The sequence below is a fragment of the Bubalus bubalis genome, chromosome 11 (assembly GCF_019923935.1).
Source record: "Bubalus bubalis isolate 160015118507 breed Murrah chromosome 11, NDDB_SH_1, whole genome shotgun sequence".
Taxonomy (NCBI): Eukaryota; Metazoa; Chordata; class Mammalia; order Artiodactyla; family Bovidae; genus Bubalus; species Bubalus bubalis.
Window position 1 is genome coordinate 10282520 of NC_059167.1, and position 14484 is coordinate 10297003.

Here is a 14484-nt window from a genome sequence, read left to right on the forward strand (position 1 = left end):
GCTTTAGCATCATTCCTTCCAAAGAAATCCCAGGGCTGATCTCCTTCAGAATGGACTGGTTGGATCTCCTTGCAGTCCAAGGGACTCTCAAGAGTCTTCTCCAACACCACAGTTCAAAAGCATCAATTCTTCGGTGCTCAGCCTTCTTCAGAGTCCAACTCTCACATCCCTCCATAGCCATGCTGCTGCTACTGCTAAGTCACTTCAGTCGTGTCCAACTCTGTGCGACCCCATAGACGGCGGCCCACCAGGCTACCCCATCCCTGGGATTCTCCAGGCAAGAACACTGGAGTGGGTTGCCATTTCCTTCTCCAATGCATGAAAAGGAAAAGTGAAAGTGAAGTTGCTCAGTCGTGTCCGACTCGTTGCAACCCCATGGTCTGCAGCCTACCAGGCTCCTCTGTCCATGGGATTTTCCAGACAAGAGTACTGGAGTGGGGTGCCATTGCCTTCTCCATCCATAGCCATAGCCCATTCTAAATTAATACACAGAAAAGTAGCATTTTTCTAAAGGAAAAAGAGTCTTCAGAGATGCAAGAAGCCAATAACATAAACATCCACAGTTTAGTTCTTCAGAGTCACAGGCTCTCAAACACCTGATCATGGTGTACATTACATTTACCTAATAAAATTGCATATTTGGTTTCTTTCCAAAACAAAGAAACAGGCTACTTTCAAAAATGTATTCCAGTCATTATTTCATGTGAGATAGAAAATTGCTTGGAGCTTTGAAATGCAGGTTGATCAGCTTCTGTCTCTCCCCGGGAGGTTTTGAGACCCTCAGGGTCAGATTTCAGTCAAGATTCCAGTCACAGCACTCAGTGCTTCTCATCTTGCCAAGTTTCTCTGGTAAACAGAAGCACAGAGCTCAGCAGTGACAACTCAGACCTGATCTTACTGTGGCTGAATATCTATTTTCCTCCCCCACCAACTTGCTCTATAGATTGTGGCTTTTCCACTCTGCAATTGATGACTGAACTTTCTGGAAAACCCATACTTAGCCTCTTCAGCTTAGAACTTCTGATTTTACCCAAAGTAGCAGTTCAGAATAAGCCTCCCCCAAATGCGTCACTTTTGCATGAGGATTATCTTGAGCTAAAGGCAACTGAGATCCCGTGGATTCAAGAGAAACCACTGCCCCTCCTGTAACTACCCAGAAGAATTTAAATTGGGGATTTTTCCCAGAAAAAAGTTACGACTGAAGATAAATTGACTTAATGGCCCCATCTATATGGCAGGGCAAACCACTAATTACCAAACATCTACTTTTCTCCTTATTGTCCTGTGAATGGCCCCCCTGTTCTTGGAAGTCCCAGGCCCCTGTCCCATTCTTTAGCTCAGGATGACATCTATACCTCATTTTATATTTCTCTCACCCTTTCATGCATATGGTATCTCTGACCCTCTCATGTATGTAGGATTCCCATATGGATGGAATTCAGTTTGTTTTTGTCCTATTAACTCGTCTCAGGTCAATTTAACTCTTAGACCAGCCGGAAGAAACTAGAAACGTTCCTTCCCTAGAAGGGAAAGTTTTCTTCCTCCCCAACACCTACTTTAGAGCCCAAGAAGTGTCTGATGATACCGGCTCCTGCCATTTCAGACACTGAGAAGGGCAAAATCTCCTTGTCTCCAAAGCAAAATGTCTTATAGAAATTCAATCTCTAAGAAAAGTCCTTATTTTGACACGAATTATATAGAAGAAAGAGCGGAAGGCCTTGAAAAACAAATGAGCAACTTTTTCAAAAGCTTTCAGAATCAAATGTAAAATTCATTAAGAAAAGTAATGGAAATTTTATGGCTGGTGCACAGATAAATTCATTGCTGCCTCTTAATTCATCAAGCACACATACAAGAGTGTATGCCAAATTGATTGGAACTAACAGCCTCTTAGACGCTCTAACCAGCTGCAGACTCAGGGTGAACTAGTTGGAACAAAACAAAGAACGCCTCCTCCTCTCCCTTCTTCTCCCAGGTGCTAACTGAATTAAGGGTTAAACTTTCTCAACTCTAAAAATGCTGAACAACTCTGTTCTTCCATGACGGCAAAGCCCTTAGCTGCTCTTCAGGCCTAAGCAAGGTCAGAACTAACACAAAGGAAGTTTCTTTGGTTGTTAGGAATCCCAATTCTATTTTTACCATGGCTCTAAAGGCACAATTGAAGAATTCTGGAAAAAGGAAAAAGGAAGATGTAGTAACACACTGATACTAGGTATTGTTCTGATCCAGGTGCACAGGTTAGGGAAAGGAACGTTGAATGAGTCACTGCTTTTTGTTTTTTTTTTAATTGGCCACACCGCACGGCATGTGAGATCTTAGTTCCCAGGCCAGGGATCAAACCCAGGCCCCCCTGCTTTGGCAGCAGAGCGTCTTAACCACCAGTTCAGTTCAGTTCAGTTGCTCAGTCGTGTCCGACTCTTTGCGACCCCGTGAACTGCAGCACGCCAGGCCTCTGTGTCCATCACCAACTCCCAGAGTCCACCCAAGCCCATGTCCATTGTGTTGGTGATGCCATTCAACCATCTCATCCTCTGTCGTCCCCTTCTCCTCCTGCCTTCAATCTTTCCCAGCATCAAGGTCTTTTCCATGAACCAGCTCTTCACATCAGGTGGCCAAAGTATTGGAGCTTCAGCTTCAACATCAGTCCCTCCAATGAACACCCAGGACTGATCTCCTTTAGGATGGACTGGTTGGATCTCCTTGCAGTCCAAGGGACTCTCAAGAGTCTTCTCCAACACCACAGTTCAAAAGCATCAATTCTTCAGCACTCAGCTTTCTTTATAGTCCATTTCTCACATCCATACATGACTACTGGAAAAACCATAGCCTTGACTAGACGGACCTTTGTTGGCAAAATAATGTCTCTGCTTTTTAATATGCTGTCTAGGTTGGTCATAACTTTCCTTCCAAGGAGCAAGCATCTTTTAATTTCATGGCTGCAACCACCATCCATAGTGATTTTGGAGTCCAAGAAAATAAAGTCAGCCACTGTTTCCACTGTTTCCCCATTTATTTGCCATAAAGTGATGGGACCAGATGCCATGATCTTAGTTTTCTGAATGTTGAGTTTTAAGCCAACTTTTTCACTCTCCTCTTTCACTTTCATCAAGAGGTTCTTTAGTTCTTCTTCACTTTCTGTCATAAGGGTGGTTTCATGTGCATATCTGAGGTTATTGATATTTCTCCCGGCCATCTTGATTCTAGCTTGTGCTTCATCCAGCCCAGCATTTCTCATGATGTACTCTGCATATAAGGTAAATAAGCAGGGTGACAATATACAGCCTTGACATACTCCTTTTCCTATTTGGAAAGTTCCTATTTGTCCAGTTCTAACTGTTGCTTCCTGACCTGCATAGGTTTCTCAAGAGGCACGTCAAGTGGTCTGTATTCCCATCTCTTGAAGAATTTTCCACAGTTTATTGTGATCCACACAGGGAATCCTAAATTAACCACCAGGGAAGTCCTAAATGACTCACTTCTCATTACTTTTTAGGATAACCTGGAAAGAAAGCTCTTAACCTCTTCCTTCAAGTTGATGCTTTAGTTCTTGGACATAGTTTCTAAACTAGCCATTCAGCAGATCCAACAAGAGAACCAAAGGGACTCTGAAGGTCATCATAATAATTTGTTGTGTTTTTTTTTAAGTGGAGGTCATGTCCTCCTGTAAACAAATCAGCACTACATACCTTAATCTAAAATAAATTCTTGTCAGAGAGTTGTGAACATTATTTTACTAGGAAATATCAATTATTCAAAATTAACAATTTAATACAATCTGAGGGCTTAGTCTACACAAGGCACTGTGCTAAGCCTTATATATGTATTATCTCATTGAACCATCACAACAACCTAATGAGACTGATACTATCATAATTCCCATTTTTAAAGATGAGAAAACTGACACTCAGATAAGTTACATAACTTCTCCAAGGTTAGACAGCTAGCATATCTGTTCCAACCCAAAGCTAAGCTGCTCAGCCATCAAGTGATGGCTGACAGGTAAAAGTGGAAGGCAGAAGCTTGTAGGTATTTGTCCTCAGAGAAACCACAGACAACTTGGACTAGCAAACAGAGAAGCTTCTTTTAACAATGATTTTATAATATTTTTATAACAATATATAATATGTATCTGTAATATATATAATATTTTAATGATTTGTTTAATGTACAATATTTTAATAATATTTCAACCCTGGAAGGTGGATTTGGTCAGAAAGTGTTAAGACTGGATTTTGATCCTCCTGTTTGGGATCCAAATCCCTGAGGCTTCCATCCTCCAACAGTAGGTGTCTTCAGGGTCACCCTCATGGAGAAGGGAGAAAAGGTCCACATGGTTCTAAATGGTTGGAAGGCATCATCATCGACTCCATGAACATGAGTTTGAGCAAACTCCAGGAGATGGTGAAGGACAGGGAAGCCTGGCATGCTGCAGTCCATGGGGTCACAAAGAGTCAGACCTGACTGAGCGACTGAACAACAATGGTTCTAAGAGGTACTCATTTGGGGTTATTTGTTTCAGAAAGTGAAGATGACATGGAAAGTAACAGCTTCTTATTTACAGTTATTAGAAGTGCTGGGCAGTCACCCTGGGAGGGGAAAATCTTCAGAAGAAAACAACCCCCTAATTTAGGTTGCTTGTTGCTTTTGTCTGTCTACCTCCCTGCCCCGTGGGAAGGTCTCAGACAACTTCCAGAAGGCATCTTTGGGGTAGTGACATCCTGAGCCAATACAGTCTGTGGGCTGGGGCAGCTACTAAAAGCTTGAAGAAGTTTTCCTCAAAAGGGATAAAAATGAACAAATCCTGAATAAGAAGTTCTTTTTATTTGCATGACTCTGTCAACTTACTGATGTGATAAACATTTGCTGATTGCTTTCTATATGCCAGGTTCAAGCAAGATCTGGAGACCCAAGGGTGAGTAATCCTAAATGATTTTTTTTCTCCCCTTTAAATGAACAGAGTGATGATCTGAGTAAGAAATTATTGTCATTTCAAATAAGTGGTTTCTGGGCTGGAATACAAAGGTAAATGATTTGATTAGTCTTTACCTTTTCAAAGAAATATCTAATTGGGTCTCTGGAGAATTGCTAACTTCAGACTTGTAGTGTTTCGTGTATTTGTTTTAATTGTGTTTCTGGGTGGCTGCTTAATTAGCCATTTGTAGGGACGGGCAAGAAAGCAAAGGCATACTTTGTTTCAGCGGTGGTTCTGTCAGGGCCTCTACATTAGACAGAAATTCATTTTTCTGTCCATATAAGAAAAGCCAATTAACAGTGGTTTAAACATAAAGTTGTTTGTCGCATGTAACAAGAAGTCTGAAAGTAGTTACAGGGCTGGCAAAGAAGCTCAAAATTGCCATCAGATACCAAATCTATCTTTTTCTCTACCATCTGCAGGGTACTGGCCTTCATCCTCATGCCATCTGCCTCCTGGTGCCAAAGGGCTGCCACATTGCCAGCTATCGTGTTTGAGTTCCAGAAAGGGATAAGGAAGAAGAGACATTAGCAGATTTGAGCTAATATCTCACTGGTCAACACTATCACATGGCCACCTACTGACTTCAAGGGAGACAAGAAAACTAATGTTTGTTCTTGTTGTCTTAACAGCCTAATAGAGTCAGAGAAAAAAAGAGAGAGAGAGAAAGAGATTGGAAGTAAGAGGTTAGTCAGGTAAAAGGATCTGTTATTCCACTCACCTATAAAGAAAGGCCATTTTTAAAGTTCCTAGATATTTTTCAAAGGGAAAAATATCAAAAAAAAGAGTTGCAGTAATTATAACATAGTTCAAATATATATATTTTTACTAACATGTAATCTTTCTTTTCAGTGCAATAACTATAGGTAGAATCTTCTTTGGTGGTACCAACCTTTGAGAAGCCAGGTCAGATGAAGCCCTGTCTTCCCAGTGTTCCCCCAGACCTCCACAGCAAGTACTGGCTAAGAGCCCCATAGCTGTAAATAATTATCAATGTCCTCAAGAAAAATTCATCGTGACAGTCTTCACTGCATAAACCAGAAGGGAATCAAATCAAAAGGACAGAGAAAGTTCCTAAAAAGGTCTATAAAGAAAGATCATTTAGTAATGCCACAAAATAAGAAAGGATAACCCTAAGACATTTAGGGGAGATTATGACTTCAATGTTGACATTTGAAAGAAAAGCACAGATTTTTGCTTTATGCCATTTCCAAATGAGTGTCCTTCTTATAATCATCTAGAACTGTGTGGCCCAGGATCTATGAGCCACGTGTGGTTATTGTGCACTTGAAATGTGGCTGGTCCAAACCAAGATGTCCTATGGGTGCAAAATCCATACGAGATTTCAAAGGCTTCAGTTCAGTTCAGTGGCTCAGTTGTGTCTGACTCTTTGCACCCCCATGGACTGCAGCACACCAGGCTTCTCTGTCCATCACCAACTCCCAGAGTTTGTTCAAACTCACATCCATCGCATCAGTGATGCTGTAGTGAGCAAAAAAAAAAAAAAAAAAAAAGTAAGATATTTCATTAGTAATTCCTTATATTGAATAAATATTGAAATGATAACCATTTGGGCATAGAGAATTAAATAAAATATTGTTAAAATTAGTGTCACCTGTTTCTTCTTTTTTTTTAATGTAGCTAATGTAAAATGTAAAACTAGGGACTTCTCTGGTGGTCCAGTGGCTAAGACTCCACACTCCCAATGCAAGAGGCCTGGTTCGATCCCAGATCAGGGAACAAGCTCCCACGTGCCACAACTAGGAACCCACCTGCCACAAGAATCAAAGACCCCATGTGTCACAAAGAAGACCCAGCACAGCCAAATAAATAATAAACAAGTAAATGAAGATTCCATATGCCACAGCTAAAGATCCTGCACACCACAACCAAGACCTGATGCAGTCAGTTGCAAGGGAAAGAAAATATAAAACAACACATATGGCTTATATTTGGGTCTTACATTATATTTCCATTGTACGGTGCTGGTCTCAGAAGGATGACATCCTACTAAAGTGAAAGAAAGTGAAGTCGCTCAGTCATGTCTGACTCTTTGTGACCCCATGGACTGTAGCTCACCAGGCTCCTCCATCCATGGGATTTTCCAGGCAAGAATACTGGAGTGGGTTGCTATTTCCTTCTCCAGGGGATTGTCCCGACCCAGGGATCGAACCAAGGTCTCCCGCATTGCAGGTCTGAGCCACCAGGGAAGTCACATCTTACTAAAGCCGATCTGTAATAGATGCTGTTGGTGTCCCTGCCCGTGGCCCCATGGCCCATTTCTGAGTTCACCAGCCACCTCCAAGGACATGCGGACCAACAGGTTCCCAGCTGCCCCCTCAAGGAGATGTCCCTCTGCTTCTCAGCTTACAGGCCTGCTCTGGGGGCTAGGAGCTTGTCAGGCAGCTCAGAAGGGCCCAGTAATGCTCCCAGGAGGAGCCCTGAGCCAAGAGGGGCTGGTGAGTAAACGCCGCCTTCAGCAGCCCCTCAGCAGTGTTTTGTATGGTCCCCCTGGGCCCCCAGCAGATCAAGCCCTGAGGTCCACAGCACAGCTTCCTCACTAACACAGATGGTGACCCTTCTCGTTCCTACCTTCCCTCCCCTCACTAACAGCTCCTGGAAGCTCTCTTTGTCTCAGCTCTGCTTCAGGGGGTCCAAACCAAGAGAACAATTCGAACATTCTCACAATCCCTCCTTCTAGGACCCATGCCAAGTATCCTTTGACTTAACAACTCACACTGAGCTTTTCTTCCTGGGCTATTATCAAAGCTGTCTTTAATTACTATTGTTTTCCATCAATTCATTTTGGAGTCCATTGTTAATGGCTTTAAAAGACAAATGAAAGGATTCTGCTCTAATTACACACATAGCAAATCATTTGAGTTTGCTTATATTTTTTTCTTTCCAAGTAATTTGCTTACATTTAAACTATACTTATGTAGTGTTGTCTTCATTATCAAGTCATTAAGGACATTGATGTGGCCCTTTGAAACATTTTGTTCTGCTCTGGGGCAAAGGCAGATTCTTTTCGCCTGACAAAATCAAAATGCACAAGACTCTCAAACACATTTCTCATCTGATCTGAAAAAAAAGTCATGACCAGCAGGGATTCGGTGTTGGCAGGGGACAGCCACCATTCCCCGGGCCCTGTGAGCAAGGATCAAACAGTGATATAGCTGTGGGGTGTTCTGGATGCTCTGATCAGCAACACAGCCCTTGCTGACTGATCCAGTGCTGCTTTGACTATATGATAGAGTTTTTTTAAAAAATAGGCTTTAGATTCTGACAGATCCAGGTTCAATCCTGTTGTCTACAGCTTACCAGTGTGACCTTCTTCCAGTCACTCATTCTTTCTGAGCCTCAGTTTCCCTATCAGTCGTATGAGGATCAGGGCTCTCATAGAGTGAGCATGAGAGGAACACTGGCTCACATTTAAGAGTTTTATGGGCTTCTCTGGTGGTTTAGCGGAAAAGAATCCACTTGCAATGAAGGAAACACAGGTTTGACCCCTGGCTGGGGAAGATCCCCTGGAGAAGAAAATGGCAACCCACTCCAGTATTCTTGCCTGGAAAATCCCATGGGCACAGGAGACTGGCAGGCTACAGTACATGGGGTCGCAAAGAGTCAGACACGACTTAGACGGTTTACACTGTCTTCAAAAATCTCTATTTGGATACATACCTGCTTTTTAATATGCTTTTGTGCATTTCTTCAGTCATTTGCACACTTGTACCTTCCGTGTATCCCAGACCTCTCTTGACCCAGACCATGATGGGAATAGCAGTCCTATCTATCCAGCAGTTCCTTTAACACTAGAAAACATGAGGCTTGTTGCAAACCACTCGTCCTCATCTTTCTTCTCATCAAGGTCCATGCATGCCTCTCCCCGGAGTCTCCCACTGTGGTCTTTCTGTGGTCCCCGGAATCCCCTGTACCCTAACTTCACTCTTCTGTGAGGCTCTCCAGTTGGACATTCATGGACTGTCATTCCGGGAGTCAATATATACCTGGTACGCCCTCAGAATGTTCTCCCTCATGAATAATCACTATGGAGGGCCTTGACAGTCTCTCTCTCAATTCCTAGAACTAGACCCCAGACTCTGTCCCCGTTAGATAATGTATCCAGCAAGGTCCCCGGCATGCAGTGCTCAGTCATCACGAGGTGTTCCTCACTTGTACCTAGTAAATTTCTTCCAGTCTGAAACCTTCTCAGGAAGCTGGGACCTTATTCAGTGTCTCATTTAACTAGAAATAACTATCGAGTGCCTATGAAGTATGGAGCCCTTTGCTAGATTCTAAAATAAGGATGAGAAGAGCTGCAGAGAAAAATGTAGCCTCTTGTCCTTCCAGGAATTTACAATCCACCTGACTCTAGCACAGAGAAACCTATTAAGTCCTCAATCAAAGCTTGTTAAAGGAAAAACAGACATAAACACAATGAAAAGTTTAAAAATTATTGTCAGGGCTTTGATGGGGCTTAAGACACACTTGTCAAAGGGATCTAGCAAAACCCAAATCCTGCCAGCCTTCCTTCCACACCTTGAGGTCCCTCACATGAGGGGCGATGACAAATAGGACTTGAAGAACTGTGCCATTTTTAATTACCTGAAATTAGGCTCTAAAGTCCTGTGAAGAGTTGGTGGAAAGCCTGAAGGGTGCCCATGTTCTACCCGAAGGCCAAATGGGCCTTTGCCATCTTCCTAAATCCAAACCCAAATCTTGGGATTGCACCCCCTCTGACTAGAAGCATAGCCGGGTCACAGAAGATAGGGAAGAAAGAGGGTAAGTCCTCTCCAATTGCTGGTTCAGTACCTGAGCCTTTTTAACACACAGGTACCCTGACCCTGATAAATGTGGCCCAACTGGTGGACAGAAATCTCACCTCCTTGCCCTATGTTAATATGAAGCAATACATCATAAGCTGATAAGAAAATGGTAGACAGAGAACACTATAAAACAAAGAAGAATGAATTCACTTTGTGCCAGGATAATAAAAGAGGTAATGAGATGTAATTTGACAGAGTTGCTCTTGCCTTGAACATAAAAAGAGTTCCTCCCATCAGGGAAAGCCAGAAATCAACCTGTTCCTCCCCGTCTCCCCCTGAACCCACACATTCTCACAAGGGAGCCCGCTCTGTACTACTTCTCAGCCCGTGCCATCGCAACAAACATGCGCTCAGTGCACAGCCCAGTTCTGCCGTCAATTACCAGCAAGTTCACAAGCTGCTCCCTCTTTGAAATATGCATGCGAGAGGAGAGCTGCTTGGTTGGTTAATGAAATTCTTTTCTCAACTGCTTTCTGAGTATTTTCTGTAATTGAACTGTCGACAGACAAAACAAGGACGGCTGCTCCTAATAGCGCGTGGCATTTCATAGACACCTTTGAATGAACTATAACAAAGCACGTTAAACAAATGTTTATTAGCTGTGCAGTTCTTTTGGAGGGCAACCCACTACACCTTTCTTAAATGAGAGTACGCCCAAGAAGCACTGAGTAACTCTTGATTCACGAAATATTATGGAAAATGGCATCTTTTGACAAAAGTTTTTAAGATGGTATTCTCCTTTTTATTTCATTTAATTAATCCATGCATGTAGAGAAATATTACATTTCACATGAGCTAGAGGGAAACACCTTAAAATTTCTGGGATTCCGAACTCCCTTGATCTATTCTATTCCATTCTTTTATTTGCACATCTTTCTGTTTCTTGACGTGAAGTGAAAGTCACTCAGTCATGTCTGACTCTTTGTAACCCCATGGACTATCCAGTCCATGGAATTCTCCAAGTCAGAATACTGGAGTGGGCAGCCTTTCCCTTCTCCAGGGGATTTTCCCAACCCAGGGATCAAACCCAGGTCTCCGCATTGCAGGCAGATTCTTTACCAGCTGAGCCACAAGGGAAGCCCAAGAATACTAGAATGAGTAGCCTATCCCTTCTCCAGCGGATCTTCCCAACCCAGGAATCGAACCAGGGTCTCCTGTATTGCATGTGGATTCTTTACTAACTGAGCTATCAGGGAAGCCCTTCTGTTTCTTAGCCCAGGTCTACAGCCCAAATATGTTTTGCTCCCTCATCTCTGCCTTCATGGACTTGGAGACACTGATAAATGTAATGCAGGTTGAGAACCTATCTATTCCACAGTTACTCAGCTTCTCTATCTGGCATGTTTGTACCTGTCAGTATTTGTGCTAATTATAATGTTGCCTGATTTCAAAAGAAACATAGTGTATAAGAAACGAAGAGAAAGGACCTTCAACCACTGGAAAACTCAAGCGCTTCTATTCCTACCTAAGGAAATTTGGAAAAACACTCAAAGTATATATATACTCGATACGTTTATAATCAAAATGACCTTGAATAGTTTTGCTATTTATATATCTGAAACATCATGTTTTGATGTCCCCCAAAACTGGTAGGCAGAGTATGCACATTTTTGCTAGGGATATATTGAATAGGATGCTAATCCTAGGTGGTGCTAGTGGTAAAGAACCCGCCTGCCAGTGCAGGAGATGTAAGAGATGTGGGTTTGATCCCTAGGTCTAGAAGATCCCCTGGAGAAGGGAGCAGCAACCCACTCCAGTATTCTTGCCTGGAAAATCCCCAAGGACAGAGGAGCCCGGTGGGCTACAGTCCATGGGGTCACAAAGAGTCGGACATGACTGAAGCAACTTAGCACACACTAGGAAAGCCAGTTAGGCTAGCAGTTGACAAATATGGGAACTGGAGATACCCATATGTTTACCCCAATATTTGACCTGTTGCCTGGTTACAGTAGACACAGAAGTGGGCAGTTTAAGCAGCTGTCACATGATTTAAAAAATAACACCGCACTATAGATTATAGGGCACAAGAGGTGAGGGGAAGAAGACAAAGTGTTTAACCTGAATAATCCAGACCATCTATAGAGAGCAAATGAACTACATAATTACCCAACTGACTAATTTGGTTGTTGCTGTGATATGCCGAACAGATGGACAAAATCAACTGCAGGCACGATGCTAGATTCTAGGATTCAAAAATAAACAAACTATAGCACCTGCTCTTCACAAAGCCAGAACCTAATAGGGACAACCATGGAGGAAGGGAGGAAGGGAGGAAGAAAGGAAGTAGAGGAGGGGAAAGGAGGGGGAAAGGGAGGAAATAAGGGATATAGAGAAATAAAAGGGGGGATTGAATCTACCTGGGGGGGGCGATAAAGAAAGAGGAGATGACGTTCAAACAGGCTCTAGAAAGAAGTGCCAGCATTTACTCAAAAGACAAGGTGATAAAGGTGTTCGAGGACTTTATGTTTGGGCAAGACATTTGCATTTCCTGTTTCCTAGAGTTTACAGTCTGAGTAATGAGAAGAAGACTTCAAAATCAGTAGAACATTCCTCAAAACCAGAAAATTGCTATTGTTGTTGTTTAGTCACCGAGTTGTGCCCAACTCTTTTGAGACCCCATGGACAGTAGCTAGCCAGACTCCTCTGTCCATGAGATTTCCCAGGCAAGAATACTGGACTGGGTTGCCATTTCCTTCTACAAGGGATCTTTCCAACCCAGGGATCAAATTCACATCTCCTGCAATGCAGGTTGATTCTTTACCACTGAGCCACCTGGCAAGCCCCCCAAACAGAAAATATGTTTGAACAATTGCCTCTTTTAATGATTTAGATGGAGAAGGAAATGGCAACCCACTCCAGTATTCTTGCCTGGAGAATCCCATGGACAGAGGAGGCTGGTGGGCTACTGTTCATGGGATCAAAGAGAGTCTGACATGACTGAGTGACTAAGCACAGTGATCTATAATCACAAGCTGGAATCAAGATTGCCAGGAGAAATGTCAATAACCTCAGATATGCAGATGACACCATCCTTATGGCAGAAATCAAGGAATTAAAGAGCCCCTTGAGGAAAGTGAAAGAAGAGAGTGAAAAAGCTGACTTGAAACTCAACATTCAAAAAATGAAGATCATGGCATCTGGTCCCATCACTTCATGGCACATAGATGGAAAAACAATGGAAACAGTGACAGACTTTATTTTCCAGGGCTCCAAAATCACTGCAGATGGTGACTGCAGTCATTAAATTAAAAGGCACTTGCTCCTTAGAAGAAAAGCTACAATCAACCTAAATAGCATATTAAAAAGCAGAGACATTACTTTGCCTACTAAGGTCCGAATAGTTAAAGCTATGGTTTTTCCAGTAGTCATGTACAGATGTAAGAGCTGAACAATAAAAAAGACTGAGCACTGAAGAACTGATGCCTTCAAACTGGGGGGCTGGAGAAGACTCTTGAAAGTCCCTTGGTGTGCAAGGAGATCAAACCAGCCAATCCTAAAGGATATCAACCCTGAATTTTCATTGGAAGGTCTGATGTTGAAGCTGAAGCTCCAATACTTTCACCACCTGATGCAAAGAGCCGACTCATTGGAAAAGACCCTGATGCTGGCAAAGACTAAAGGCAGGAGAAGGGGGTGACAGAGGATGAGATGGTTGGATGGCATCACCGACTCTATGAATGTGAGTTTGATCACGCTCTGGGACATGGTGAAGGACAGGGAAGCCTGGTGTGCTGTAGTCCATGGGCTGCAAAGAGTTAGACATGACTGAGAAACCGAACAACAACAATGATCTAGAACAGTGGTTTTCAAAGTGTGACCTCCAGGCAGGCAGCATGAACATCACCTGAGAACTTGTTAGAAACACAGGTTCTTGCCCTCATCCACCGACTCAGAAACTTCATTGCTGGGGCAGCAGAGTGTTCTAAGGTACTCCAGGGAGCGCTGATGCCAAAGTTTGAGAACAGCTGCCCCAGAGCGACTATCAACCTGTAATATGCTTTCTCCATCTTGCCAGTAGAAATAATGAAAGCTTTCTTAAATCTAATTCATAGAAATGCATCAAATTACTGGTTCCTAAACTTAAGAGAGTTCCAGAAAAACATCTATTTCTGCTTTATTGACTATGCCAAAGCCCTGGACTCTGTGGATCACAATAAACTGTGGAAAATTCTGAAAGAGATGGGAATACCAGAGCACCTGATCTGCCTCTTGAGAAATCTATATGTAGGTCAGGAAGCAACAGTTTGAACTGGACATGGAACAACAGACTGGTTCCAAATAGGAAAAGGAGTATGTCAAGGCTGTATATTGTCACCCTGCTTATTGAACTTATATGCAAAGTACGTCATGAGAAACACTAGGCTGGAAGAAGCACAAGCTGGAATCAAGATTGCCGGGAGAAATATCAATAACCTCAGATATGCAGATGACACCACCCTCATGGCAGAAAGTGAGGAGGAACTAAAAAGCCTCTTGATGAAAGTGAAAGAGGAGAGTGAAAAAGTTGGCTTAAAGCTCAACATTCAGAAAATGAAGATCATGGCATCTGGTCCCATCACTTCATGGGAAATAGATGGGGAAACAGTGGAAACAGTGTCAGACTATTTTTTTGGGCTCCAAAATCACTGCAGATGGTGACTGCAGCCATGAAATTAAAAGACGCTTACTCCTTGGAAGGAAAGTTAT

At 42.8% G+C, this 14484-nt stretch overlaps 1 long non-coding RNA gene across 2 annotated transcripts in view; it reads right to left on the reverse strand.

The window, feature by feature from the left end:
- LOC123327955 overlaps positions 1–14484 on the reverse strand; it is a 44029-nt gene that overhangs the window by 6883 nt on the left and 22662 nt on the right. The window contains exon 3 of one of the 2 annotated variants that reach the window (XR_006542598.1): positions 4214–6454. The exons of the other annotated variant lie outside the window; for it this stretch is intronic. This is a non-coding gene — a long non-coding RNA (uncharacterized LOC123327955). Of the gene's footprint in view, positions 1–4213; positions 6455–14484 lie in introns of those variants that run through there. 2 annotated transcript variants of the gene reach the window in all.